The sequence below is a fragment of the Peromyscus leucopus genome, chromosome 8a, assembly GCF_004664715.2.
Source record: "Peromyscus leucopus breed LL Stock chromosome 8a, UCI_PerLeu_2.1, whole genome shotgun sequence".
Taxonomy (NCBI): Eukaryota; Metazoa; Chordata; class Mammalia; order Rodentia; family Cricetidae; genus Peromyscus; species Peromyscus leucopus.
The window spans coordinates 44067464-44094642 of NC_051085.1; the positions used below are offsets into that span (position 1 = coordinate 44067464).

The 27179-nt window shown below is 42.2% G+C and overlaps 1 protein-coding gene across 6 annotated transcripts in view; it reads right to left on the reverse strand.

Annotated features, from left to right (window-relative positions):
* The window catches only part of Rgs17 (regulator of G protein signaling 17), a 93360-nt gene extending 67051 nt beyond the window's left edge, over positions 1 to 26309 (reverse strand). For 4 of the 6 annotated variants that reach the window (XM_037200455.1, XM_028890227.2, XM_028890226.2 and 1 more), the window contains exon 1: positions 26137 to 26309. The gene's annotated coding sequence lies outside the window, so the exon portion shown is untranslated. Of the gene's footprint in view, positions 1 to 25743; positions 25950 to 26136 lie in introns of those variants that run through there. The other 2 variants (XM_037200456.1, XM_037200457.1) reach the window with 2 other exon arrangements.
* Between the last annotated feature and the right edge of the window lie 870 nt (positions 26310 to 27179).

The following is a 27179-nucleotide window of genomic DNA, read 5'->3' on the forward strand; positions in this document are numbered from 1 at the left end:
GGGGCAGTAAGCATATTATAGTTTATCTTTCTTTTAGAAACTTTTTCTCACATACAAACTAATATCTTAACAAATTTTTTTCAAAATTTGCCTGATCTCCAACGTTAGAACTGGAAGTAGGAGTCAGACACCCACAGGAAAGGAAATCATAGTATAATATGAATATATCCTGGATGTTTTTGCAATTCTACTTGGACTCAACTAATTTCTTATCATTATGTCAGGTAAATGTTCTTTCTACTACAGTAATGAAATGTAAGTTTCAACAATCTTAAGCCACTTTCCTATGTTCCAATCCAAACAACTAAATTTTGCTTTGTTATTTGTTGCTAGAAAGCTTCCCTGGATAGTCCATGCTAGCCCTGAATTTGCTATATCACCAGTGCTGGCACTGGGCAGTGATTTTCCTGTCTCATCCACCTGAGTGCTGAGGCTACAGCCATAAGCCACCATGCTCAATTTGGAAGTTTTCAACCTCCTACACTGCGTTTTGAAATATGAGTCCATTCTACTACATATTCTGTCAGTAACCGTATGGTATGTTACTCATGTAACAGTTGCAGGGAGCAGAGGACATCTCAAGTGAATGTGTCTGGAGCGGCTGAAGTCCTGAGTGAATGTGTATGGTGAACATGGCATACAAAGCCAGGTGAAGGACCCCAGGGGTTCAGACCCAGGGAATAGCAAAGCTTGCTTTCCTTGATGAGGCTCAGAAGAATGGGAAAGACTTCCTCTTGTCAATGTTGACAGTGTATGCAGAAACTACCAACCACAACTTCCTCCTCTGCTGGATGACAGAAGCCAGAGACTGCTCCCCTAGAGAGACCTTCTACCAAGATTAGCTAAACATGCTTGTTCCACTGTATACCATAAGCTCTTATGCTCAATTCAGATGTATAAAATGAATGTGCTGAGTCTCTGTGTTGCTTTCATGCATTTGGTGCCCCTCACCAGAGACAGCACAGCTTACATGATCCCAGCTTTTACGTACATGTGTCTATACGTTCTTCATTCCCTCATGGTCCCAGTCAGGTGATTCTCTGAGGCCATGCAGAGTGTGTCAAAAGGTAATAATGGCAGACATGCTTGCTTTGTGAAGAACACTTACTTCCTAAAAGGGCACAGGGCACAGGCTTACCCAAAGCCACTTCCTGTATTCGCTACTAGTGGTAACTTCCTGTAGCGGGCCCTGGTAGTAAGCAGTAGATTCATTATCTAGCACTCATGCCACCCATGGAGGTGTCTTTCTTTAGACAGGAAGGCGGTTTGCTCTTTTACAGCCTTCTGCAATGGGAAGTGAGAAGCCTTATCACTTGGTTCCCTGATAAGTCCTAAGAGCCAGGCCCCAGGCCACACCGTGGGAGGGGTTAACGGGACACAGTAAGAGGACTCAGATGGTCATACTTTGTTCTGTTTCCCCAACCCCAACCCCTCCACTTTACTACAGGAATAAAATGCACAAAACTAACATTCCATGAAGGTCAAAACAACTATACACACAAACGAGCATACCCAGAGAGGTCTGCTGTCCTGTCACTGTACTCCTAGGGATGGGACCTGGGCTGCAGAGGAGTAGACTAAGATCAGAACCTTCAGGACTTTTTTTTTATCTGATCCCTCTTTTATCCTTATGACTTACATTTTAAGTCTTACACTGAGTGGTAGCTGGTCATTCTAGAACCTACTTCCATTTTTAGTTTGGATGGAAGCGCCTTCAGATGGAAGGTAATGGCCTCCTTTCTTAATGTTCAGATCAAAGGGAAAGTGAATGACACATAGACCGTTTCGCTTCTTCAGTTAGAAGAGTTTCCCATATGCCAATCTGGTCAATCAGTTTTTCAGAGAAAAGAAAAAAGAGGGGAACTGAACCTTAGTTTCTATGACTTGCAACTCCATGCCACCGTCCCTCCCCCAGTATAAACAACACAGATGTAGGATGCAAGAGACACACACTTGAGTCATGGACATGATCAGAATGTATCAAGTACATAATGAAAACAGATAGGAAAGAAACCCTGGTCTTTTTTAAAAGTGTCCCAACATACTTCAAAGATGTTTCTGAAGCCCCTGTCACATTCAAAATGTCACAGATGGACATGGTCTCTTGGGACTCCCACAAGCCCCTCTATGCATATCCAGGATTCCAATAAACTGACAGCTGGCCTAAGTGGATGGATCCTAAACTATATTTTTTTTGGACTATTACTTTCTTTCAAATGCTAATATTTGCAAACTCCAAAGCTCTGTGGTGCCCTCTTGATAGAGAGTAAAACATAATGTAAACACCAGGCAGTCTGTTTTCATTGTATCTGTGTCTTGTTTTGTGGTTTCTGAAAATATTTATTTTTAGGTCCTTCCTGATACACAGGGGCTGCCACTTCCTAGAGTGGCAGCCACAACTGCTGCGTGAATAAAATGAGATACAACGAGACCATGTTATTAGAAATCATTATGAAAATGTGATACATCCATCTCAGAATTTCTATATTTCATGGAACAATGAATGCGGTGAATGTGTTTAGAATTTCCTCTAAATATCCATCGGGCACTCTGGTAATTCTTTTCCAGTTTTATTCATTGAAAACCAGGAACTTTACAACCAGTCACAAGACACAGAAATAACTTTTGGATAATGGCCTCTTGTTAGAAGACCAGTGGCTTCTGTTTAATAGATCATTTAAAGAATAATGAATCTCAAATGTCACATTATCATTACGATCTCTAGTAACGGGTCTTTTTTTTTTTTTTTTCCTTTGCCTTTGTAGTTTGTTTAAGACAGACCATAAAGTATTAGCACCGACTGACTGAGACTGTGATAAGATAGCTGAATTTCCATGAGCTTTGGCAGAAGGCAGGGGGGGTGGGGGTGGAGACTGTTGCTCTGAGCTCATGCCTTCTGGCACAACCTGCTGCCTCTTCCAGGACAGCAGAGCCACACATCCGCTCGCTCACGTGCGGTGCTGTCCTCTTCTCCTAGCAACCATCTTATGCTAAAGCGCAATGGCTGAGGTTGCCAGGATATATTCTTCTATTCTTGTCTGCCCCAGCTAGCCCCAAAGCAAGAGAGTAAAAACAAATGAGAAGCAAAGACACAGGTAGCCGGGCTCAGAACAGTAGCGTGCCTTTTCATTAAGAGGAAAGGAATACAACGAATCATTCTGTGGTTGACGTTTGTGAACTTTTCCTTTTTAACACCAGACGGACCAAGGGTAAAGATAAACTGGAAGAAAGACCAGTTTCTTGCAATTGTCAGCACAACACAAAAAAGATTCTAAACTGTAATTACTGTCTGGTTTCACAAATAAAATTTCTGAAGTAAATGCCACACACCGTAGAGCCAAAGACAGCACTGATGTTCAAGTGTATACTTTTGACATGTTAAAGTATTTGAAAAACATCCATCTTTAGAAGACTGGGTGGTGGTGGCACATGCCTTTAATCTCAGCACCTGGGAGGCAGAGGCAGGAGGATCTCTGTGAGATGAAGGCCACCCTGGTCTACAGAGCGAGATCCAGGACAGTCAACACTACACAGATATCCATCTCAAAAGAAAAAAAAAAGTGTTGAATCATGGCTTATCACCTCATTTGATATCATAATGAATTCTGAATTTAAATGTCCTCTGGTTTATAGAAAAGCCCACATTAAGTGTCTTAGATGCATACAGCCCCAAACAAATTGAGATAGACCTCAGATCCTTACCTGTCTTACATTGACATCCAACTCCATTATACCATGTTGCCTCAGTCCCTTACACAGATAACAGATTACAAATAGCCAACTTACATGCTTGCAGAACTTCAGGATGCTGATGTGTTTGTCATGCTCTTAGCGATTCAGTGAGTGTCTTTGTTCTGCTTTTACAAATGAGAAAAACTGGTCCAAGAATGACTAGGTGACTCACCTAAGGTCATGTAATTAGAATTAGAATTAGAATTAGGAATTGCAGAGCCAGGAATGAAGCCCAAGATAAATGACTCCTCATCCAGAACATATTTGACTCAGGTCAGACATTAACTAACTATCAGATTTGATACTGGATCACTGACATAAAGATAATGCAAAGAGCATGATATTTGGATATATACAAAGGCCTGGTATACATGTCTAAAGGATTCATTGATTTATTCAATAAATATTTACTGAATGACTCTATTTTGGTACCTTTGATACAGTGGTCAGTAAGAGAAAAAAAAAACAAAAGCACATAGAACTTCTAAGTTGTGTGGACACAAAGTACACATATGTCTGAGGTGGGGTCGCAATTTTAAATAAGTAGAAAGCATCCCTGAAAATGTGATGTTTGAGCAAAGAGGTAAGAAAGTGAGCCACATGGGCATCTATGGGAAGAACACCATGGGCAACAGGAAGAAAATGGAGAAGCTGGGGATGTCCTGGCATTATACATAAGAGATTGTGTGGGAGGAGCAGAGGGTGGGAGTGTTGAAAATGGTGAGTACTTAAGGTGAATGAAGATAGGCTACATAAGGTCTTTGGAAACCAAGGTTAGGATTGGAATCCTAGACTAAGCATCCTCATAACATTTAGTAACCACAGCATCATTGAATCTGTCTAGGATCCCACATAGGTCCACATCATCAGTCCCATTTGGTCTTAAGTTATCTGGAATACCGATGCCATTCCTTCGTTTTGTTATTGTGTTATTGTGAAGTAAAGGTCTGTTTCAGAGAGCAATTGGAACCTTCTCAGCAAGAAGGCTACCTAATAAAAACGCTGAACATGGTAAGAAAAGTCTACCCCCACCTCAACAAAAAGGATTTAGTCCCCTCCCTCAGTGAGCTTATAACTTAACCATGAAATCATGTAGGTCTCTTCCAAGTGTCCATTTGTGGAGGAGTATGGCCAGGGTTATGATTAGACCAAGGTTGGCCAGAGACAGTGCTATTGGACATGGTATTTGAGGGGAACTTTGATGGTAATATGTAGGGAGAAGTTTCCCAAGTTGGTAACAATAGGTAAAATATTCTGTATACAGGGCTGCAGAGGTGGTTTAGCAATTACAAACTTCACTGTTTTTACAGAGGACCCAAGTTCAGTTCCTAGAACCCACATGGTGGCTCACAATCATCCAGAATGCCAGTTCCAGGTATGAGACATACTCTTATGACCTCAGAAGGCGCCAGGCATGCACATGTGCACATACATGCAAACAGGCATTCACATACACATGTAAAATGAAAATAAACCTTTTTAAAAATAGATATTCAGAATTTGCACTAGGTAAGGTATCACAGACCCTATAATCTACTTGAGAGACTGAGGCAAGAGGCCAGTAAACTTGAAGACTGTGTGGGGTACAGAGTGAGGCCATGTATGGGATTTTTTTTTTTTTTTAACATACAAAGAAAAGTTTGGGAAAGCAAAGGGATGTGAAGCAGGCAGAGCATTCTAGGCTAGGATCAATGGGAGCAACAGCACACTGAAGAGAAGGATTAGAGAACATCCCCTGGGGTCAGCACACGGACTTGTGAGAGTAGACCAGCGTGAGAAGCAGAGTGATGGGGAAGCTGATCTAAGAACAGCGTGGGCTCTGCCTTTGGGAGTTTCCTTTCTCAGAGGGACAATGCATTATTTTGCAAGTCCTCTGTGTCTGCTGTCTATCACCCTTTCCTGGATGCTGAGTGAAAGCCATCAACAGCAGCATCTCCATCACTCCAGCTGACACTGACCTTGAGTGGATAGAATGCTTTCTTGTGTGGGGACAGCTAAGTCTCCCACTTGGAGCTGTAGCTATGGTTAGAACTCTGCTCTCTAGGTCTCAGGATAAAAATATTTTAGGAGCTTCGCACTTGTCCACCCATACCATGCGTCCTCCAGCTGAGTGCTGTGGTGACACATGTGGAGGTGAACGCAAGTTTAACAGCCTTTATCCGATTTCCATCTATTTTAAATTTCTTATATAGGCTAAGCTCGATACGTTCAATAATGAGTGTTTTATACTTTAAAAAGTAATTCTGTGCACAACATAAAAAGTCTACATGTTTGCAGACTTATTGGATCCAATGGGTTTAGAAAAAGGGAGGAGGACAGAGTGTTGGGAGGAGGTAGGATGAGGGGAAATCTGGGAGGAGATGGGGAGGGGATGAATCTGAACAAAATACAATATAAGAAATTATCGGAGTTAATAAAAAACATTGTTAGAGTCTATATTATATGTTCTGCCACATCAGGTATTATTACCATCAAGTTTAAATTCTATCCAAACAACATGTGACATTTTGGACAATCAGCCTTTAAAAACGGCTTGGTTGTTCGAAAAGCTGTCACTCACTATGTTTAGCCTGGAGTAATTGCCAGGCAACGGTGGAGTGCTTGCAGAGTCTTCTCCACACCCATCATTTCCAAACAAACAGAATACCAACTGGGGCATTAGCTATTGCTCCACGGCTTCCTGGAATTCATTCAGATCCATTCCCCCCATCTCCCCTGACGACAATCAAATCCCTCGCAGCTCTCAATAATCCATCATGTCTTACTTCGGTGTTATATCTCTGAAAACAAAAACAATCCTGTTTTTCTGTATATGCCATGATGAATCAGAAGAGGAGGAAAATGAGGTACAAGTAAGTTCAGATTGCTCTGATTTGTTTTTGTTTTTTGGTAAAAATTGCTTTTCCAGTAGCTATAAACTTGAATGCATGCCAGTTAGAAAGGATTCTAAAAACTACCCGCCCGCAACCATCCTCCAAAGAAGAGGATACCATTGATGAATTGAATTTCCTCTTCTCTCATTCCATGCCACCATGGCTCTGTGCATTACACAGCCTCCATCTGTAATTTCACCAAGAGTTTAGATGATACAGAATTAAATCCCTATCCTATCAAATACACACGCATTACAAGAATCTATTCCTTTTGTGGGATATATTCTTCTGTGGGTTTTTTTTTAACTTCTGTTGAATATGATTTTCATTTTCTGATGCATTACAGACTTCTGCTTTAGTTAATTATGCTCTACATTTTCTGGAATGCTCCTCCAAGCCTAGAGCACTTGGAACCAGGTTTGGCAGGCAAATGCAAGAACAGTTAAGGGATGAAGATAAAACAGGAAGTTCATTCCTGGGAAATTCCTGGAGGGAAGTCAGATTTCTTGTCTGAGGAAAAAAAAAAAAAAAAAAAAAGAGCTCACTTCTCCCCCTTGTGCCCAGAATGTCTGATGCTACCAGTCATGCATTTTCTTGAATGGGAGCATGGGAGAGAGAAATTGCCTTCTTCGGTTAATGGCTCATGCCAATATTTTTCAAGCCGTGCTTAGAAAACTTGCAGTAATATTCTGGGTTGCGATGTTATGTCAGCTTTTAGGTCCCTATCACTAAATCCCAGCCTGGCCCTACTATTGTGCTTTTCATTCCTCTTCATGTGATCTATTTATCTGCACCCAACGTCAGTTCAGTATCCCTCCTTTAGGAAGGACTCCAGAGTCTGTTCTCAAAACACACTCAAAATGGAAGCACAGAGCCCGATGGAGCCAAGTACTTCTGTTATTTGTTCCTTAATAATTTGGAATCTTCCCGAACAGAGTCTGACACATAGTAAGTGTTTTGAGTGTCTGTTACAAGCGGAAGTCAATAGGATAAAATGCACACAAAATCAATGCATGAAACCCATTTATTTACTTTGCTTTCTACCCTAAATGCCTATCTCTCATTCTCATTCTATGTTTACAGAAGCAAAAAGCGACGGAGCACCAAAAACAAGCAAAGGACATGGAAGAAGGCGAATTTAACTCCTGGTTCACATTTGAAAGACATGTAGCTGTGTTCCAATGTGGTTTTTTTGAAGTTTCTATTATCTGAGTTTCTTTGCTGTCCAGTCTCTCTGCCATCATTGGGATGACAGATCCTCATTATACCAGAGACTAAGTGTGTAGGAAAAGTTACCTTATTTCAAAATTTTAATTCAAGAGTCTTTTCCCAAAGAGGTTTTGAAGTCTTTTTCCTGCTAACATTCATTTCCATTTTGAAGAGTACATTGTTTCCCTGCGGAAACAGCAGTTTACTTTTGCTGGTACATGAAGATGATGCTCATTAGCTTGCTCATCTTCGTCTGGAGCAATTTAACATATTCTAATGGGGAAGGTCTTTGCTTTAAAAAACAAAACAAAAAAAACAAGCCGACTTGGCTTTGCTGACTTACTAATACAGTTAACATTAGGATCAAAACTTGCTCCGCATATAAGAAAAAGTATAGTCATAATGTTCTATTATTTTTCTAAGCTGAAAACCATGAGGTAGGTGAGGGTGAGACTCAGAACCTCAAGTAAAGCTATTGAAGAAACATCAGTGTGTAATATCTGTCCCACAGCATCTTCCTTCTGGCTACAAGTTAAATCATTAGAGATAAGAAGACAAAGGGAAAAAAAAAAACTCCATTATTTTTGCAGACTTAGATGATTTCAGGGTGGCTTTTGAACTCATCATGCTCTGTGATTCTAAACTCCCTTGCTTGTCCCCAGCTTTGGGGAAATTCCACTATCTCTATTTTGCAAACTTACACCCTGGAGCCTGGAGCCAAGGCCCCATATGGTGCCAAGATCATCAGAATTGCTTCTCAGTACTAGTTCTAAGCCAAGAAAAAGAAAGCAACACAAACAAGCCCCATAAGTATTATGTACTATCTCCTAGTATATGTTTTTATTTTGATATAAAATATCTGACATTTCTCAAGAATGACTAAAACCAAGGCTCCAGGACACCCCTCAGTACTTTTCCTGATGCCTCACCATTGAAAACTTTGCTCCTCACGGCCAACAAGCTCGGGGCACTCCAGCTCTCTAGCAAACGTTAGAAAGTTTCCTGTGCTCTGCAATACACCACAATCTGCTGCTATTTCTCCACTAGTTGGTCCTGTCTTTTAGATTCTGCAAGCCTGGTGTTCTCTGCCTCACCTCCTGCTCTCTCTCTAGATTGCCAGCTCCTACATCCCCTTCCTCTCTAATTCTAATGCATTCCTTCCCACTCACGTTCAGCATCCTGTTTGCCAACAGCTTGACTTACCTTTTAGGGAAGTTTTGAAAGACAGTTCTTACAATTTTTATGGCGATCTGGAGAGCTTAGTTCCTAAAATGCATGCTTTGCAATCAGGAGGATCTAAGTATGGTCCATTTTTTTTTAAAAAGACAGATGTAGTGGTGCCTGTCTTTTTTGTTTGTTTAATTTGTTTGTTTTTTGTAATCCCAGTACTGTAAAGGTATAAATACATAGACTACAGGTGCTTGCTGGTCAGTCGGCCTAGCCTGTTTAGTGAGCTCCAAAGAGAGATGTTATCTCAAGATAATAAGGTGGCTGGTTCCCCCAGAAACAACACTAGATGTTGGTCTCTGACCTCCATGGAAAAGGAAATGGGTGCACATGCACACACACGTGAATGGGTATCATGGTATACTGTTATGTAAAAGAAAATGGCATTGATATAAATGAGGGCTCATACTCTTTCCACTTACATCCGAGCCCCTATGAACAAAGTCAATTCATGATCTTTCCATTCCTATTAGTAAAGTCTTTTTGTTTTTGAGACTGAGTTTATCTGTGTAATAGCGCTGTGTTTGGATATCCTGGAACTCGCTTTGTAGACCAGGCTGGCCTGGAACTCACAGAGATTCACCTGCCTCTGCCTCCCAAGTGCTGAGTTTATAGGCATGCACCACCATACCCGGCCCATAAACGGAGTCTTTTGAATGTACAGGAAAGTATAGACACAGTGAAGTGTGTCCTCTCCCCAGTGTTTCCATTAACAAATTACAGTATTACCGCAGTCATCATTTTCCTCTCAACTACACATTGGGAGGCTTGACTCCAGTCCCACCTCTACCCTCCTGCACCAGCACAGAGCTGAGTTCTTCCCTACACCACAAACCTTTCTTCCCTGTGCATACTAAGCACCTTCCACGTCTCTGGCACTAGCTTAGATTCTCCTGTGTGGGAAGAGGGAAATGGATAACACATAAAACAATTGAACAGAACAGCAAATGCTGTAAAACATGGAAACACTGATGTTAGAGAATGATAGCAAAGAAGGAGAAAGATCACTTTAGGCAGAGTCCAGCAAAGGGGTCTGTTTGAAGCTGAACTGAAATCTGAACATTGACAAAGGATGGAGGGATTGGCTCAAGAGGCTGCAGGGTATGGCTTTCTCTCGCTCTCCCCAGAGGTAGTTCTGGAATTACCCTAATGCTCACATATCTTCACTTTTCACACTAAGGAGTGTCTGGAAGCCTAACCAGTCTTTGCCCAAGGGAATTGCCACTGCTATACTGGAATCTAAGAAGGACTTCATCTTACTCGGGCACACTTGACCTTAAAAGGCTTAAAGGAGAAACAGCAACTCTAGGCAAGGCTGGAATTTTATCTCCTTTATCCACCATGACACCATCCTGATCTAAGAATCTATGCCACATACTCTTATAGAATTGGATGCCAGAAAAGACAATGTTCATCTGAAAATTAACTCCTTTCATTGACTAATAAGTTATAGATACTCTCACTAGTTACCCAGAAGCCTTAGTCAATGTGCAGGGCTCTTGTTCCGATCAGTCTTATCTAAATGTCGTGGCCCCTTCCCCACTCACCCTGATAATTTCTCTTGCTGCATTTTTATCTTGGTTATGTTTCAGTTCCATTGCCCTGAATGAAAGTTGCTTGAAAATTTCAAAAGCAGACAGTGTGTAAATCCCTTATCACAAAGGTGTCCTAGACCCAGCAAGTAGCAGCCTCATGGCAAAACGTGACAGTTCATCCTGGTTTTGATATTACTCAAACTTCTGCTGCATGGCCTAAGTTAGCTGCTTTTCTTGGTTAAACTCCCTTCTTTTTCCACTCTTTTCACAGGATTTATTATATATATATATATATATATATATATATATATATGTATATATATATAATAGCAGGAATCTTAGAAGGTCTTATTAATAAAATCAAACCTGAGGCCAGTTATTGGGTTGAATGCTGAAAGATCAGAGAAGCAGAACAAGCCACAGCTACCTCACCTCGCCAGTTCCCCACCTGATGCTGTTTCCTCAGACTGGAAGCCTCTGAGTCCTCATCCAGAATGAGTCTCAGCTGAACTGTAGCTCAAAAGCCTAAAAGCTTAACCAGCCAAATGCTTCTAGTTTCTGGTCCTCACGCCTTATATATCTTTCTGCTTTCTGCCATCACTCCCTGGGATTAAAGGCATGCCACCATGCCTGGCTGTTTCCAATGTGGCCTTGAACTCACAGAGATCCAGAGGGATTTCTACCTCTGGAATGCTAGGATTAAAGGTGTGAGTGCCACCATTTTTTAGCCTTTGTATCTAGTGGCTGCTCTGTCTCTGACCCCAGATAAGTTTATTAGGGTGCACAATATTTTGGGGGACACAATGCCACCACAATATATAATTTATTTGTATGTCTGTAAGAGTATATATAGTTAAAAACCCTCTGTACTTCCTTGGCTTGAACACAATGCAGAATCTTTATCCTTTCTTTAATACTTCTTGTTGTTGATGACCTCATGCATGAATGCACATATGTGGAATACATGTGCATGTGCATGCGTGCATGTGCAGTCCTTTCCCACACATCCATTCAATATAAACCCCAGGTTTCCACTGCAAGCTTTCCTACCCTTCCTGCATCTGTAAGAGACTTCGACATTTTTATCTCTAGCCCCAGTCTTTCTTTTGGAAAGACACATTTCCTAATCCCTGGGAGGGGGGACAGGGCAGGGAGGTCATCTGAACCTCAGAATTAGGAGGACACTTGTGGTTCCCACTCTGTAACTCTCCCCTATCATCATATCTCTGCCACGGTCTGTCTCCCTTCTGCTCTTCGCACAGCTTCCAAGGCAGCTCACCTCACCAGCAGGCTGTGATGGTTTCAAAGCTGTCTCCAGCAGGACAGCCAAATCTCTCACAATGCCGTGCGCCCGTCCATTGGTCCCAATGTTACTCCTGAGAGTCACAGTGAGAACTAAGACGCGCCAGCAGCCTCTGCATGCCAGGGCATTGCACATAGTGTCTCCGCTCAACTCCTCCGCCCTGAGGTTTTATTGCTTCCATTATACACTGTGGTAATTTTGATTGAGTCTAATTATTTCCCATGGCTTCTCTCCAGGAGGTAAAACACACCCATCCTCCAGGGGAACCACTCTATTCCAGTCTCAGAAAGCACAAGTTTCTTCAGTCCCATCTCATGCAAACCTGTGTGTGTGTGTGTGTGTGTGTGTGTGTGTGTGTGTGTGTGTGTGTGTGTGTATACATACGAGAATATATATATATAAAATTTTTACTCCATTCCAGCTTTGACATGGATTGGCAGAAGAGAACAGCATTGTCACCTGCTTATTCTGACCCTGTGCATCTCTACTGGTGCAGCCCAAGTTCATTCTTGATATTCCTCCGGCTTTTTAATTATAGTGTCTTTAAGAGTCCTGACACATGTCAAACAATTTTCCAAACTTTATTTCATTCTCAAGCCTTCATCACTTTGTCTTTGCACACGTTAGTGGTATCTTATTTCCCAGATACTCGGGATTGAACCCTCCACATTAGCTTTAAGGCTCCCACTAAATCCTCTACGTCTCTCTGTTGATGGGATCCCGAAGGCTCCAAGTATCTTCTCCTAGTGCCCTCTTTTCAGAGATCAGACTGTGCTGCTGTCTCTCACCTGGAGGAAGTTATACCCCTTCCCCTCCCTAGTACACAGACCTGCCCGCTAGAGTGCCCTTCCCAAACCCTCCCTGCCACCCAAGCTCCCTCCTTCAACAAACAGTGTTTGCTTATCAAGGAAACAAAACTTCCCACCCTGGAAGGGCCACAGGCAGCATAGGTCTGCTTTCTTCCATCATCCTGCAAGTTCCTACATGTCTTAGGCTATTGAAAATTGAGCCACATAGAATTTTTAAATTTTCCCAGCGTCTCTCAGTCTCTCAAACACCTCTCCTCACTCTTCCTGTAACTCTAGGTAAAATTTTGTGATTAAAAAGTTTATGATATCTTTTGGCCTAAATTTAAAAGGCTCATTTGAAACCTGAGTAACAAAGAAAAACTTTCACCTAGAGCAGAAATCTCATCTGTATCACATACATTCCTAATCATACATTATTTTAAGCTGGTATGTTTTAAACCATGTTTACAGACTTATTCCACAGGACTGTAGTGAGTATACAGTATTGCTGCTTTTGTGGTACTTTCGATTTGATTCTCTAAAAAATTGAAAACACTATTGTGACATGAAGCCATCGAATTCTTTTCACTGTTGCAAACAAGAGCTGAGTTGAGTTCTTTACCATGTATTTCTGAAGAGTTCAACGCTGGAGGTTGGAAAAGTATTCTTGAGACTTGAATTTTTCTATATGTCAGACTTCTGACTGTATATGCCCCAGTACACTTGTAATTAAACTTTTAGCTTAGAAGCTAGCCGGACTATAACATTGAAACAGTAGCTTCAAGTAAACAGGTGAGCACTGTGCAGTGCAGTGACTCTCTGAACGGTAAACATTGCTTGGAAAGGGCAATGCATCAGCCTTTATAGGCAGCTGAGCTCTACTTTTTTTCTAAACATTCTTTTACTATTTTTTTTTCAAAGATAGAATATGCTCATCTGCACCTTCAGGCACAAGAGCTCCCAACAGTTTCTAAATTTAAAAAAAAAAAAGATATTCTGTATTTCTTCTATTTAGACCACCTATATTGTTCAGCAATGTCTTCCTGAGTGAGGTAGGGGAGCAAAATAATTAGGGTCTCATCATAAACCCAGTAAATAGCGGCACACAGAGTGGTATTATTATGAGGTTTTCAGAATTAAAACAACAACAACCATTTGCTATTGTTCTGAGGACACCTTTCTCTCCAGTGTCAAAATATGTGTTTGAATCTCTTCTTGTTGGAAGTTTATAAGCAGCGTTCTGTCTGCAACATGGACAGGTCAACCAGTCACCACACTCCCGGGGTTTGCCTATTACCTTGCCACTGCCTCAACTTGCCCAAGATAGGGATTCATCTGCCACCAAAAGCTCTTATCTTCGCAGGACTCCTCTGCCCTATAAATGTTAGACACTGCATTATGGCCCCAGCCCATTGCCCATGGGATATTGAAGTCTCCAAGACATAGCACTCAGTACCTTTGTTTTTATTACTCTTGAGCTAGGAAAGCCTCTCTTTGCTTATCAAAATTCTATCTTTCCATACTTAAAAAAAAGAGTCATAATCTCCATGGAATGTTCCCCAGATTCTGGTTTAGTTATCTAACATGATCTCAGTTCTTGAATTTACATAGCATTTTATTTCTCAGTTCTTGAATTTACATAGCATTTTATTTTTTCTCCTAGACTATTTTAATAATAAAAAGATACATATCTCCTTTCTTCAATTCATCCTCAGTCTCCTTGAGACTCAGCTAGGTCTTATTTAATTTTAGCATTCCCGGTTGTAGATCAGGGCTCCAATTACACAATCCATTAATTAAGAATAAGAAGGGAGGACAGAGAAGAGATGAGTGGTTGAACCTGAAGAAAACATGGAGGTCAGATATGAACACTTGGAAAGTCAACCCAAGTCCTCTCTCTTTCCATCCTGTCTGCTTGTCTCTAGCTTAACTTTTTTATCTATCTATCTATCTATCTATCTATCTATCTATCTATCTATCTATTTATTTATTGGTTTTTCGAGACAGGGTTTCTCTGTGCAGCTCTGGTGCCTGTCCTGGATCTTGCGCTGTAGACCAGGCTGGCCTTGAACTCACAGAGATTCGCCTGGCTCTCTGCCTCCCGAGTGCTGGGATTAAAGGCGTGCACCACCACTGCCCAGTTAGCTTAGCTTTTTAGATTGTACTCTGTGAGCTCTACTGTCAGGTACATTGTCTCCGTTTTCCCCCCCTGAAATCTAACCAGACTAGAATTCTTTTGGGGCTAAGTGCTCAGAGGCCAGCGCACTAAGTACCAAAGTTGACTTCAGCTATCATGAGCAGCTTCTCCAAGTGACCACTTTTGGCAAGCCTACTAAGCCCTAAGTAGACATTCTCTTCAAGATAATCTTAGTGGCAATAAGTGAAAAAGCTTCTCCATCCATACTTGTCACTCCCCTGAAATCTTAACAGTTTAGATATTAAGTCACTGAATTGCCCTGTTATTCAATAAAGAAAAGCTTAGCTTGCACATTAATTTACTGGTGCTATTTACATATACATAGGGGTGTGTCTACTCATAAAACCAGAACTGATCTTATGCACGTCAGATACACAAACAGTTGCATGTAAGAAAGAAAAACGTGGCCTAGATATTTACCAATGTGACTGAATTTTGGTATCACTTATAAAATTTTGTCAACTATTTCCAGTAAACTACACACCAGGGCAAGAAGTACTTCATGTTTTTGTTTTTTTTTTTTCCCTTCCTGGAACTGACATTTATTTAATGGAATTCTACCTCATGACAACCTACTTGCATCACTCAGATGTTTAGTCAACGAAATTACTGAACTAATGGGGGAAATTACCTTCTTAGGACTGGGTTGCCTGAAGTCTCAAAACTAGACGTGGTTACATAACGTAGCAGTTATGTAATGATGCGGTGAACAGGATTATACTTTAAAACACAGTGAGTTTTAGCTGGGAGTCTCATTTTCTGATCGCAGCCTTGCTTCTTTCCCCTTGAATCTCTGTTACCTCATTAGCTGCCACCTCTCTACTTCTCAAGTACTGTTCCCCAAACACTAAGCTACGATCATATAAGCGTCATGTCAGTTGTTTGCCTTTCCATCCATGAATAAACACACACACACACACACACACACACACACACACACACACACACACACACACATCCACGTATGGAGGCATGAGTCATCTACTCCAGATATTACACTTGGGAGGTAATTCCAATCGATAAAGGATTTCCCATCTCTTGGCTTTCAGTATTAGATCATTACGTAAGCGTATTTTTCAATGAACTCACTCATTTCTATAAATACAGGTAAATCATTAGACACTGACTTCACTAAAGATCACTTTATCTAAACAGTTTCTTCACCAGTGGAAATTGGGTTTACTTGATATGAGCAGATAGAGGAAGCATGGCCTTCTATAGCTTGAATGAAATTTGCCAGCGTTAGTCATTTATAACTTTGCACAGATGGGACCAACCAGGCAGTTTATCCTTGGACATCAAATAGGTAACAAAATGTCATTGTGTGTGTGTGTGTGTGTTTAAAATTGTGTTGTTTTTTTAATTTGTCCTGATAGACTAAAACATGTGTGTTCAGATAGACCGATGCATTGATAGGTTTAAATTTTCTGATAAGAGCTTAACTTTCAGTCCTCTAAATAACATCAAATAGGGTTGGCAGGTTGGCAGAGCAGGTAAAGGTACTCACCACACAGGTGCGACGCTCTGAGTTCAAGCCCTGAAATCCATGATGACGGGAGAGAACCAACTTGAGAAAGTGCATGTGTGCGCATGCACACATGCACACATGTGTGCACAAAGTTTAATAATAAACATATTTAAAACACACAAAATAACAGTAAATATCAATGGTTTTCAGATATGGTAGAAATGAGAAACAAAAGAATTTATATACCTTCTTCCTCAATTTATAGATTTAGAAATAATCTGCATGAGAGGCTGGGGAGTTGGCTCACTGGGTACGGTGCGTGTTGTAGACATTTGAGATTCTGAGTTCTGATCTGCAGTACCACATAAAAAGTAAAGATCTGAGTGCAGCCATGTACACCCATAACCCCAGCGCTGGAAAGGCTCTCTAGTCTCTCTAGTCACCTATGCTCCTCAAAACTATGAGGTCCAAGTTCAGTGAAAGAGGTCCTAGAAAATATGGTGAGGTGACTGAGGAAGACATTCTCTTATCTTCATATGCACCCACACTGGTGAATGCATCACCTACACATGTGTACACACACAGATAACACCCACACATACAACTCACACACACTCATACAATGCACATACAGTCATACTTTTCTTGGTACTATGACTAACAATACTAACAAGGGGCAGGGGAGTCAAATGTCAAACTTCACTAAAGAGCAGGTAGGAAAGTATGAGTATTGCATCTCCCAGTAGAGTATTCAATATTCTTGGACACTGATTCACAAAGCATCAATACAGTAAGGCATGCCACTTTATAAATGACACACATTACTACATATTGATCCATGCAGGTCAATGCCTTAGGGCCTTCAGGAAAGCTCCTACATTTTTTTCCTTTGCATTTATCCTGTCAATTTTGCACACACAACTGAGACATTACAGACAAAATGTGGCACAATCACGCTGAGCAGTGATTTAGAAAAGAAATAGGTTCAAACTTCAAATCAGCACACGTTGTTATTAACAACCCAGTCGAAGGTTTGATGACAAGCGTGATGAATCTAGTGGCTGACAGGGGTTCCACTTATCTTCAAGTTCATCATTCCTAGTGTGGACATCTTTTATTACTACAGATAAGCAAACTAATGGTGTGTGCATAACATTGCTGAGGACGATTACATCTTTACTGTTCTACAGATCATATCAAACCTTTGAAGATCAGAATAAATCTGGGCAATAGATTTAGAAATCACACTAGTGATTACAACAGGTTAATTTTGAAGATATTTTTATGTTTCCAAAATCAAATTTTTCTTTCTCAAAGGAGTATTCTGGTATCACGGCAAATACCTGTAACTCTAGCATGGGGGAACACAGAGGCAGGGACGTTAGGAGGTAAAGGTTATCCTTGGCTACCTACTGTGTTCAAGGCCATCCTAAGCAATGTAAGACCCTGTCTCACATACACACAAAAAAGCCGATTAATTAAAAAGGGAAACATCCTGCAATTGGGACCTCTCTTCTATTTTTCAAAGAACAATCATTGTCAAAGATGGAATGGGAATAGCATCAGGAGGAAACAATGTACAGCATTCTAATACACGGGCCCTATAGCACATGGGCAACATGCTGGCTCCTCGTACATCTGATGCCAACACTTCAGGACATCTTAAGCCCTTTCAGGACAGTCACCCGAAAGGCACTTTGAAATGGAGGAGGGGCATAGGACAGAAGAGGCAGGAACTGGAGAATCTCTGGGTTTGTAAGCTCACTGAGAGGCTTAAGACTGCTATCTTTCGCCTCTTACATCTTGGTGGCTGTTGCTCAATCGCTGGCCAGGCACCAGCAAAACCACTTCCGGCTTTTCTTCTTGTTTTCGTCTCTCTCCTTAGCAGCCCCCTTGCCCTTTAGAGGTAGTGTCTTCTAAACGTTGAGATCAACTAACTGAAATTCCTAAATCCTAAGGAACTCCTTGCCTACTGCTCTCATGTGGTATTTAGGGGTGACTTGGACGACACTGAAAGCCCCAGTCCTATGAGATAAAATTAAAAGAGTGTGTTGAGGAAGAAGTCCATGTGAATTTCTTAGACACAGGGGTCATATGTAGTTAATCTTTGCATCTAAAATTCATACCATGGAGCCTAACGTAGTAGCTATTGGAAATATGAATGACTGAAAAATGTTTATTTCAATGGTTAGGCAAACTAGTCAGAGAAAGAAAAAACAAGAAACTGGTAGGGATACATGCTTCTACATGAATAGGGGCCCCTTGGCTAAGACAAGGACCTCTAGGAGAGTAAAATCTTTGACATGTGTATCATCCATGCAGTGTTTCTTGCATTTATTTAACCACAGTAGACTATGTAAATGCTTGCAGAGAGATTGCCAGTCTAACAGGCATTTTACATAGATGTATCCTTTAGTTCACTCCTTCAGCATTTTATGAAAATTATCATTTTCAATGTTATAGATAGCAGTGATAAATGCGCTAAAGAGGGATCAAGGCTAAACTCCTAGTTATTTGCAATAAAAAGCCTTGGATGTGCCTACAAGTTACACTCTCTGCTTTTAAATTTTCTGTCACTTGGGAGGCAGAGCCAGGCAGATCTCTGTGAGTTGGAGGCCAGCCTGGTCTACAGAGCAAGATCCAGGACAGGCACTAAAACCACACAGAGAAACCCTGTCTCAAAAAACTAAATTAAAAAAAAAAAATATATCTGTCAGGGCGATTTCCCACATGTTGATTACAGCTGTTATTTAAATGAAATGTCAAATGTCAGACTTTAATTTTGGCTAATTGAAATAAAACAATTAGTAGGTGCTCTGTGCTCAGCAGTAGATGGCCAACACAAAGTGAGATCAATGGTGGTTTTGTAGATTTTTTTTCCCTTAATCTTACTGGTCTTTTGTTTTTATATTATAGTTTCTGGTTTCATGTTTTTATGGGTTTGGGTTTTTGTGCATGTGTGTGTGTTTCTTCTTCTTTTTCTTCTTCTTCTTCTTCTTCTTCTTCTTCTTCTTCTTTCTTTCTTTCTTTCTTTCTTTATTTATTTATTTATTTATTTTTGTTTTTCGAGACAGTTTCTCTGTGTAGTTTTGGTGCCTTTCCTGGAACTCGCTTTGTAGACCAAGTTGGCCTCGAACTCACAGAGATCCACCTGGCTCTGCCTCCCGAGTGCTGGGATTAAAGGCGTATGCCACCACCGCCTGGCCTATTTTTTTCTTTATTCACCTGTTTTCTAAAGGGAGGCATGGCGTTGGATGGATGGGAAGATGGGGAGGAGATGGGAGAGTAGATGGGGGAGAGGAAACATTACTCAGAATATATTGTACAAAAAATTATCTTCAATTAAAAAAAAGAAAGATAAAAATGATGAGTTGGGAGAAACAGAGATAAGGGGTAGATATCTTGGACTAAACTTGACTTAATAATTAGATAGACAGGTTTTCACTGTGTAGCCCTGGTGGCACAGGACTCTCTGTGTAGACCAGGCTGACTCACACCCACAGAGATCATCTAGTCTGTTTTCTCAATGCTGGAGTCAAAGGATTGCACCTCCATGCCTGGCAAAACTTTTTATAATATACCAAAAAAGAAAAAAAAAAAAAAAGCCCATGCTTTTCATTGAGACCAAATGAGCTGATACAGTGTGGGCCTCGTGAAATTTCCATTGGCTAACTAAGACCAGCACCACCTGAAGAAGTTGAATAAACACTTATTCTGTTCCGTCACTGATGCCATAATTTCCCTCTGGGCTGTGCCTGTTTTATTATGATGCCACAGCTCTTGAACTGCAACCTGTATATTGCAATAGCCAATCAGCAGTACTATAAAAAAGCTTTTGGTCCAATATAAGGAAGTAAATATTTGCTTTGTGAACTACACTCATTGTCTATAATAAAATTATATTTATTGACAAAGGGATTTAAAAGAAAATGTCACATGCAAAGTTTGGGAAAGTCAAGGGGGATTTTGGACATCAATACCTGTTGCTAGAATTCCCAATACAAGATACTTGTATAATTTTTATGAAAACCTTGCACATCTACATAAGTAACAACTCAAATTTAGTTCTACTGCAAACAGGATTTCATTTCCCGTCGCTTTGCTCATAAGGACCTCCTACTTATCATTAGAAAGTTCAGGCTCACTCCCGAATCACTGCGTTTGACTAGAATGAGTAAATGGAAATATCTGATGATTATAACATTTTATGCTTAGCAGTTTATTTAGTTCTTAGAGAATGCCATAGATTTTTCCAAGTTCAGTGATTAAACTTTGGGAACTAAATTTGTCCCAAGTCATAGAATTTTAAAAGTCAAAACTATGAGGTCGTAAGGTCATTGCTTTGAGCAGGGAAGGTGTCTCAGCAGGTAAATGTGCTGGCTGTGCAAGCTTCTAGACCTGAGCTTGATCCTGGAGATCAAGTAAGGATGGAGGGGGAAAACTGACTTCAGAATTAACCTTAGACCTTATACATATGTCATGGCATGCTCCCCCCCTCTCTCCCTCTCTCTCTCTGTGTCTGTGTGTGTGTGTGTGTGTGTGTGTGTGTGTGTATCTCTGTCTCTCTCTTCCTCCCCTCTCTCTCTCACACACACATTAATAAAAACATTCATAAAATTAAGTTTTTTCAAAGCCCACTGATTCACGATGTACACTGTGGCGGTTTGAATGAGAAATACCCCGCACAGGCTTGTGTAATTGAGCACTGGCTCCCCAGCTTGCAGCGCTGTTTGGGAGGCTGTGAACCTCGAGGGGGTGGAGTCTTGCAGGAGGAAGTCTTTCCCTGGAGCAAGCGGTGAGAGTATAGAGCTCACTCCCGGTCAGTGCTTGTTCCTCAGTTCCTGTATGTGGTTGTGATGAATATCTCGGCTTCCTGCTCCAGCAGGCACGCCTTCCCTGCCATTTCAGACATTTAGTCTCCTGGAAATATAAGCTAAATACACTCTTCCTTGAGTTGCTTTTGGTCATGGTGTTTGCTTACAGTAACAAAAACCATAATTAATATACACACTCTGGACATAAAAATCATTAGTGCAATAAATTAGACATCTGCCTTTAAATATTTAAATTTTACATGCAGCTGACATTTAAGGATAGGATATGATACTAACCTGACATGATTTTATAACTCAGTTTAATTATTTTATCTTGACGAAAATTTCACTGAATCCCCTCATAAGATCTCTATCATGCCCATCTTCTTTTTAATCTGTTGAAACTGGGATGTTCTCTTTATGACATCAGCAACTGATAGAAAGAATCTGCAAAAGCCAGGGAACTCTTTATATTGAACCATCCATACCAAAGTGTATGGTTGAAAACAATTCAGTGACTGGGTGCTCAGATTCTGAAAGGCACTGGGCAGGCTGGAATGAAAGCCCAGACACCAGGGCATGAGCTCCTAGCGCTGTGCTTTCCTGGCTTCCCAGCGGATCCGTCTCCAATCCTTCAGGGTTAACCATGGTGATTTCTCTAATATTTGCCACACACACTCTTGGCCACTGAGCATGGCCTTTCCTTGTTTGTGTTTCCTTTTTAAAAGACATCACTATTATCACTCCAGGAACAAAATGATGTTTGAATAGTGTTATATATGCAAGCAGGTAAGTGACACAAACAAGTCACCTTTGAAGAAAGAAAATGGTCACAAGCATGTCATAAGGTAATTTTCTTTCTTAGTAAAATGTGAAAAATTGAAAAATATTAATTTTATCTACCAATTTAGCAATGTTTTTTTTTTAAAGAAACATGTTGGTAAGAATTAGATAGTGTACCTATCAAACCTAAGGGAAACAGGTACATTGCAGGTATGCATAAAAAATAAGAGAGTAAAGGCATACACGAGTTAAAATAGGAAAATACTAGAAAGAACATAAAAGCTCACAAATAAAAAGAATGTCCAACAAATTAAGCCATGCCTAAAGTGAGTTATTTTGCAGTCACTATACAACACTAAAATTTAGAAACAGTAACAAGGTAAGAGGATTTTTTTAAAGAGCAAGAATATTGCTGTTCAATACAAGTCGATTATTCAAATGATGGCTTGCCTATGCATAAGATGACTTGGTGGTCAAGTACATCTCCTGTCTGTGCATTCTGTCTGTGCTTTAAACTTGCCCAGGATCACTGCACAGGAGGAAACTGAGGCTCGGGGCAGACGAATAACCAAGTCACTAAATGGAGGAATCAGGACATAAACCAAAGATGTCTTGATTGAAAATTTGTGTTTATTATATCCATGTGTCCTCATTTCTGATCAGTTCCTGTGTTCCAGGAGATCTAAAATAAGCAAATATGGTTTTATCACCAGAAGCAAATCAATACTATAAATGTTATATCAGGAGAATGTGTTCACAATTCTAAAGTTTGCTGCCTCCAAGATGTGGGACCATGGACATAATTTCAGGGAGGGTACTTAGTAAAGAACAATGAATGCGTGCATGCGCACGTGCACACACACAAAAGAAGACTTCTTTTCTCCACCTTGAGAGACTGTCTCTCACTAAATCTGACCTTAGCAGTTCCTGCCAGGTTGACTGACAACAAGTTCTGGGATCCTCCTGCCTGTCTTCCTGAAACCCAGTGTTGAGGTTATAGGCATTCAGAACATGCCTTGTTTAGATGTGGATGATGGGGATCTGAATTCAGGTCCTCATGTTTTCAAAGTCAGCGTTCTTATCACTTAAGCCATCTCCCCATCCTGCCACCGTGGTTTTGGAAACAAGGTCTCTCACTGAACCAGGAGCCCACAGTTTCAGCTAAGCCGGTCAGAAGACTTTTCTGAGCCGTGGCAATTTTGCAAAGTTAACTTATTTTGGAAAGATTTAATACTTCCTCTTCTTAGTTGCTGTGCTAGGAGCTGGCACAGCAGCAAGTAAAATAATCTAGGTGGATTTATTTTTAAGTTATTAAAATGTCTTTAGAGGGTAAATTGAGGTGAGGGGAGACAGGAAAGATGGACAGTGTATCTCCATCAATCTAACATCAAACATCCCACTGTCTACTTAGAGGTAATGATGTATTTGTTTTAAGCACTCCATAAAACCCTATAGTATGGTCTTTAGTAATCAGAAGATAAATTTACTGATTCTCACATTTTCTCTTCTGGAAAGTGAAGTATCTTCGTTGTTCTGTAGACAGAACCAGGTATCCAAATCCCCTGCAGAAATGCTGTAGACTGGATTCCCATCCCTTTCAGCTCCATGCTTCACTGCTAGTGTCTATGACTCCAGGAAAGCCCATGCATTTCAGCAAATGGACTTCTAATGCAAGATCCCCTATCTTCCCAGCAGAACATTCACACCTAAGTTCTTCCTTACCCTGTGTCTGTGAGTCAGCAGAATGCTCATCAGTTAGGATGATCATTTCTATTTAGCTGTTTAATAAAGCCAAATAAGAATGCGGCTTTTTGCTTTCAAACTGTCTAACACCAGGGTATGCTAATGAGACTTATTTATTATGAAAAAGATTAAGAAATTTTTAGGAATGATGATGGATTTAGACCATTGACACCACAGGCTCCAAAACTGAGAAAGGAAAGCTTTTTATTTGCCTTAAAAATGAGCACAGGGCCCAAAGTAGGGACTCACCCAAGGAGCAGCTGAGGCAACACAGCAAAAAATAATGGGAATGGGCAAAATGAACACCTTACGTTGCCTGTGTTAAAGTGAGTGGCTTTCTTTATCTTTTGGAGACAATTTCAAAAGGGAAAATGGCTACCGGGGATCTGGGTTCAGGTGTTATCCCCAAGGACAGGCATCTCATTTAACAAAATATCTCTCTTTCTGTAATAATAAACATTTGTTTTCTTAGCTCCCCAAGCTGTAAATAAACCTCATCCACAGGTCCTAAATACAGTCCTTAAGATTATAAATTAGTAAATAAATCTATGCTGCCATGAGTGGGCTAATTACAGTTTTGGTTCATGCTAACAGAAGAAGGTGCTTCATAATAGTAACTTAACAGGAGGTCAAACTTCTTTGTCATGTGACTTGATGAGTATGGATTATCCTTGATTAGTTTATCAGTGTTGCAATGCATGTCCCATGCATAACTGTTACGGTTACTACAACAGATTTAGGAAATGCATACAAAGAACTTAAAGAACTTCACAGTTTTCGAAGTCTTTAATACACACAGCGTCTAGCAGCTCAGAACCTATGAGGAAAACATCATCTTCATTATGAGAGCAAAAAAATTTATTTCTTGCTTTGCCAGTTAAATGGTTATCATAAAGGTTCACCACCCTGAAAACCAGTGTGCCTGAGAGCCGGAAATGCAGATGGGAACCAAACTAAGGTTTCTCTTTATCTGTGATAGCCAACCCGTGATGGACAGAATCCCACTTGATATATATATATATATATATATATATATATATATAATCCCCTACAACCCCTCCCCCCTGCTTTAAGGAGACTGAAAGGGAACAGCTAAAAGCTTGCAAAGTTCACCAGACAAGACACAGAAGGATGAATTTACTGAAGGGTCAATAGGGAGCTGGGAATGTTGGAAACACTATGTTCCGAGCCAGGGCAGGGTTCCTGGGCAATCAGTGAGCCTGCATCCCCAGCTCTCAATGGAGGAAACAGCCGCACAGCTGTCTCGAACCGGTACCTTTTAGACCAGGTGACCCCTGCTCAGTCTCTAGGAGCCCTCAGACTGAGTGAGTGGGATGCGCAGCAAGCTGCCTCCTGCTAGCCAGGAGCAGGTCGCCACCCTTTGCTCTGTCCTTCCGCCATCCTCAGGTCCTCCGACATTTTTCACCGAGACACAGAGGTAGGGAGAAGAGGAGACAACAGGAAAGTGTCTGCGCCCAGCCTCTGCGGCAGCGGGAGAAAAGAGAGGAGGAGGAGGCGGAGGGAGGCTAGTGAGGAAGCAGCTAGAAGCTGTGATCCATCCGTAATCAGGAGAACCAGCTCCCACCGCAAGGAAGTCTGTGATGCACCCAGCGGGGCAGCGGCTGGGGGCTGGTGGGCGTTCCTGGTTCTCACCCCCTCGGTTGCCGTAAAACCGACTCGGTGCCATGCACACCAGAACTCGCTTTCTCTGGACTAACGGCTGGGGGAGGAACAAAAGAGACTCTCACCTTCTGTGCACACACACACACACACACACACACACACACACGCACACAAAAACACACGCACACAAAAACACACACGCACACACACACACACGCACACACACACGCACACGCACACATACGCACACACGCACAGCAGCTGCTCAAGGTATCTGTGAAACCATCATCCGCACCTGAATCGGTTATTTTCCCTAAAGGCACCAAAAGATAAAGGGAGAAATGAGACCACCGGAGGTGGTCCGCGGCTGAGACCAAACAGCCACGAAAAGCCTGGGGACCCCGAACCCCTGCGCGCTCCCCCTCCAGCCACCGCAGCGTCCTCTCACCTCCGGTCCCCGAAGGTGTTGAGCTCTCTCCCAGCGGGAGCGCGGACACCCGAAACCGAGCCCAGGCAGGACAGCGGTCCAGCCCCTCTGCGGAGCCTGGGGACGCGAGTGGACCGAGCCCTGCGGCGGGCCACGCGGGATTCAACTTCGCGGAGCCACGGGGCGGTGCTGCCCGCCGAGACCCGCGCACCCCACTGTCTCACCAGACAGGGCACTGGCGACGGACGCCCCCCCCCCTCCGCCCCCTAGTTCCTGCACCTCCCCCTCGCCGCGGGAAGGGGGGAGGAAGCAAAATGAGAAAAGAAAAAAAAAAATCAAAGCCACCCATCAGTGCAAAGCAGACATTTTTATGTCATTTCTTATCCTCTCGGGCATTCAGAGGTTGCGCCTTACCGGGTGGCCTGGGGTGTAGGTGAGCGCACCGCGGTCGGTCCGAGGGTGCGCGAGGCTGGGCTGCTGCGTCCTCTAGAGGAGCCGGCTCGCTGCCATCCGCCCAACTTCAGCACCCGGCGACGGAGAGAGGGAGACAGGCCAGCAGAGAGCCGAGAGGGAGGAGGCTGGGGTGGGCGGGGAGGGAGCGGAGCGGCTCGCAGCGCATGCGTCTCGCCGACCGGCGCAGCCCCTCGCCCCGCGTGGCCGGAGGTGAGCCGTCCTCCCCTCCCGCGGGCGCGCGGCCGCGTGAGTCACCGTCGCGTCCCTGCCTGGCGCGCCCGCCCGGGGACCGAGCTCACAGTGATTCGGTGCCAGGCAGCTCTGGCGACAGCAACGGGGAGGCTCGGTGTGCCTTCCTGGAAAGGACACAACTCTGGAAGGAGGACCCTCCTAATTCGCTTTCACCTATGGCTCAAGTGGTGTTCACTCTGGGAGCAGGCTTGCAGGTCTTTCAGGCAAGCAAGGCGCCTTAGGCTTGGGCTGGCCTCAGCCTTCTTGTCTGGGGGACTCAAAAGTGTAAAGTGAAATAAGTTCGAGTCTTTTACTTTATTGATGTCTTACCCAGAAACACCCAAGAATTCCTCCAGGCTCTCTCTAGCTTTAGGTATATGCACCTCTGGGCCATTGGAGGTGGGGTTCAGTGAGAGAAACCGAATGCCAGGCAGGAGTCAAGAACTCATAGCCAGGTGTGGAAACCTGGGGCCTAAAGCATCCTTCTAGAACCACTTGGTGGTGACAGGCATTGCTAATCTTTCTGCTCCACAGTGAGCCTAGCTCAGTGATGAAGGAGCCTCGGATGCTTAATGCATCCCAAGCACTAGATTGTACCTCCTGTGATTAGGCTGAAGTGTTTCTGAGGGGGAGAGAGAAAAGCGGATGTCTTTCGCGTTAGATTCCACATCTGTGGGAAGAGGAGTGAGTCCCCGCAGGAATGATTAGGCTCTTTCCTTACACCTAATTAGAACTGATTGCTTGTAGATGTCTATGACAGCCCCCTGCTGGAG